The sequence below is a fragment of the Acanthaster planci genome, linkage group LG11, assembly GCF_054643075.1.
Source record: "Acanthaster planci isolate LZ-2023a linkage group LG11, COTS_SCS, whole genome shotgun sequence".
Taxonomy (NCBI): Eukaryota; Metazoa; Echinodermata; class Asteroidea; order Valvatida; family Acanthasteridae; genus Acanthaster; species Acanthaster planci.
Genome location: NC_141787.1, coordinates 14,159,293 through 14,163,258, shown reverse-complemented (window position 1 = coordinate 14,163,258; position 3,966 = coordinate 14,159,293). Strand labels below are relative to the sequence as shown.

General features: G+C 40.9%; 2 non-coding genes across 2 annotated transcripts; both read left to right on the top strand.

The window, feature by feature from the left end:
* The first annotated feature begins 169 nt into the window (after positions 1-169).
* Positions 170-241, top strand: Trnac-gca (transfer RNA cysteine (anticodon GCA)). The gene has a single exon. It is a non-coding gene; the product is annotated as a tRNA-Cys (tRNA).
* Positions 242-2,933: 2,692 nt separating this feature from the next.
* Positions 2,934-3,005, top strand: Trnac-gca (transfer RNA cysteine (anticodon GCA)). Its single transcript has one exon. It is a non-coding gene; the product is annotated as a tRNA-Cys (tRNA).
* The last annotated feature ends 961 nt before the right edge of the window (positions 3,006-3,966 follow it).

Here is a 3,966-nt window from a genome sequence, read left to right as displayed (position 1 = left end):
CTCTACAGTTTCACTTCTCGCTTATTAAGGGGCGTGGTTGCTGAAAAGCATGATGCAAGACGCAGAAAGTCATCCAGTCATTTCCCAATCAACTGAACAAAACGCTTCCTGCACAGCAAATGGCATGTGAGAGTTACTGACATGACTTTTAGTAGTAGGAAAATCAATTGGGGATATAGCTCAGTGGTAGAGCATTCGACTGCAGATCGAGAGGTCCCCGGTTCAAATCCGGGTGTCCCCTTCCAAATATTTATATGGAGTATTTTTGATGACCCGTGCGAATAGCCATAGAAAACAAATGCACGCTATAACAAGGCGAGATGCAGTCCTATATTGACTTTTTTTTGACTATATTGCCCGGTTTTTAAATTCAAACTAATGAAGATGGTGACTGAGTGTTATTAAAATTGGGTGTGATGAATACGACATAAATGATTTTTTGACAGATGAAGGCGTGTTGTATCGAAGCATTTCTTAAAACTGAAATAGGCCTATATTGCGCTGATGACGTCAATCTTTATCTACATGTGCACTTTCCTTCGAATCCAGTAGGGAACCAACGGTCCACCGAGCACCATAGCTAAGCACACACGTGAAGAAAGTGTACGTGACATCATCAGTACGGAGGTCTTGTTGAAAGTCACCCCTTAACCCCTGCCCACCTCCCGAGTGTCAACCTCATTGGCTCCGTCGGGGGTACTGATACGGTGGGGGGAGGGGAATTGCCTGCCCCCTCCCCCAGATACAAATTTGCCTTTTCTTTGGGAATAAAGCATCGCAGTATAGAAATGATACCATTACTTTTCAATCTTCAAGGGGTCAGGAATCTTTCGGAATAAAATATATGTATTGGTCAAGCGATCATTAGAATAAATCCATTAAAAAAAAGCTCTGGATGTGCCGTTGCTACCGTCAGTACCAGTCCAGTAAAGCAAAAAATTCACTCCACAATACCAGGGACAGCAGTCTGTTGACCAAACGATGAGGGCCTGCGTTCTGTCTCAGAGTTACAGTTGAAGTATTGGACACAATTTTTTTTTTTTTTTGTAAATGGTCGGGTTGAAGTTTTAAAGTTTACCTCTCATGGGTCCAGATTGACCCACTTTATATTTGCCGGCTGCAGAGTGCAGTGCCGAAGTAAGCCTGAAGATTTTGATATAAGGTGGCCGGTGCGTTGAATGACAGCCGTGTGGGGGGGGGGTGGGTGAATGCGTGCAGCTAGCTGGGCCTTTATGAGCATATGTTGCCTCAATTCTCGTCCCGTTTACAACTACCAAAAATCGGGCTATGGAAACAAATAGAGCGCGAAATAGTCGATTTGGAATACTTTTGTAATAAATTATTCAGTGCTTTTATCGCCTGTTTTATTATCCCGAAATGAAAGCGCCAACACTTCAAAAACGGTACTACATATGCATGTATTCTCCGCCAATTCTTTTAAATTAAGCACGACAAATCCCCGTTTTCCACCCCTGACTTATTTCGTGCACACATTCATTGAATCAGTAAAATACTTGGAGTTCTGGGTAAGGTTAACATTTTCTAACCAACCATAAGTTCGTTTAAATTCAACATTTTTAAACGAAACTACAGCAGCTCCCATCAATGGACTCGAAGCCTGGAATGTCAACTCGGCGAGAATAGATTTATTTCTAAAATAACTATACATGTGCTCATCCATTCCGTAATTTTATGTTTAAAACTCAATTTGGAGTCATCTCAAAAATAACAAAATAATTACACGCTGTACACGGTCTTTTATGTGAAAGTAACTATAAATAGAACCGGGACGGACCCAGAAGCAATTTTAGGGGGTCCAAACGTGTTTCCGGAGGGGTCTAAAGGTTTGATTTTTTTTCATTTAACCTTTTACGGCCTCTCTGAGCGATTAATTAAGCTACATCTTGTGGCTTTTTAAACACTTTGGAAGGGAAATTAACTAACTCAAAAATTACCTTTCACTTAGTATTAATTTAAAAAGTGGCTTTTTTTTTGCGGAGGGGCAAAGCCCTCAGGCTATCGCCTCCGATCCCCCTGGACCCGCTCTTAAACAGAACTGGATAAAAATGGACGGAACCTTAATTGGGAAAACACTGGCAACACAGCAACTTTAACACTAAAAAGCTGCCTCTCAACAAGGATATTTAAAAAATCTATGAAAAAATGGTTACCTGTTTAAATATATGTACAGCTCAATCTAACAGGTCTATTATGTTCAAATATTCAATTTTGGCATAGTTTGTATTGTGAATGTTTAAGAGTAAATCTGAAAATGTTGCCAAACTTTTATCCACAGTTGGTGCATCAAAGTCCAGCTGAAAGTGTGAACAGAATCTCCTTCACACTTTTTAAGAACTCAATCTTTTGCCATGCTTATGAAATTCCTAAAAAAAAAAGTAACAATAGAAATATCAATAGACAGCGCCCTCTACAATTTCCTTCTAGTTTATTGGGGCGTGGTTGCTGAAGAAGTGTAGGGGATGCTCTGCTGGAATTTCTAGGCATAATTTTGAAAACCCAGTACGAGAATTTTAAAGTCTTTAATAACTGTGATAGGCAAAGATCGAAGCTCAATAATTCCAAAGAATTTATCAGAAGACCTAGATGATTGTTACTTCAAAAACCTGGTTTCTCATGGGCTAATAAGATACGGATACATGTACATATAAAACAAGTAATGTCGATAATTTTTTTTTAAGTACGGGAAGCTAGATTAGAGCCGAAGACCTTTTTATTTGTAGTCGAAGATACGTCCCCTTGAAAGAAAGTTGAAATAACTCGTGGTACATGTATATTACACTTGGATTGTCACTGAGTACATGTAAAAAGCAAGTCACATATCCCTATATCAACAAAACGCTTCATGCACTATGTTTGTCAGCAAATGTCATGTGAGAGTTACTAGTCCAACTTTTGATGCTAATTAATCAGTTGGGGATATAGCTCAGTGGTAGAGCATTCGACTGCAGATCGAGAGGTCCCCGGTTCAAATCCGGGTGTCCCCTTCGGCAATACTTTTGCTGAGCCGTACTAATAGCCACAGAACGAACAAAGACACTAAAACAAGACAAGATGTTAAGAAGGCTTTAATTTTTTCCTCCCACCTAGTGGGTTCTAGTTGTGGATTCGTGGGCACAGAATACCGCTCATGTAAATTTGGAGTTGAATACTTCGTACAGGTGCTGTAGGATTGGAGAGCACTCATGTGCAGAGCATCAATTACGTATCACAACCTTTAACCAGTGGAGGGATCAGAAATAATAAAATTGGGCGTGATGAATACGACATACTGAATGAGATTTTGACAGATTACTGAAATGTAACCTAACTTTGTTAAGTGTCACGTTGTTGTATCAAAAATAGGCCTAGTACGTACTGCATGATGACATCAATGTTTGTTTAACAGAGCCGGCCGTGGCCGGCCCACGTACGGTCCACCGAGTACCACAGGAAAGCACACGTGAACGAAATGTTACATCATCCGGTCAAGTTGGATAGACGTACACGTTGGAAAGTCACCCGTTAACCCCTGACCCACACTGGCACCCCTGAGTGTCACTTGAACCATGAACCTCATTGACGGGGCTCGGTGGGGGGCCTCCGTTGGGTGGGAGGGGAATTGCTCACCTCCTGCTCCAGATACGCATTTTGCCTCTTCTTTAGGACTTAAGCATCGCAGTATTTATGATATCATCACTTTTCGATCTTTGGGGCAAGTAATTTTTTCGGAATAAAAATGAATATATTGGTCAATCGATCATATTTAGAAAACGAATCCGTAACAACAGCGACCAGGGAGGACAGATTAGACGACTAGGACCTACATTCCGTAGTAATGGTCCCTGACACGGTTAAACTAACAAGGTTTCGGACACAATTTTCGTAAACGGCCAGGTTGAATTTTTCCAGTTTTTCTCTCCAAGATCTAGGACCCACTTTCTAATTTTTGCTGGCTGCAGTGCAGTG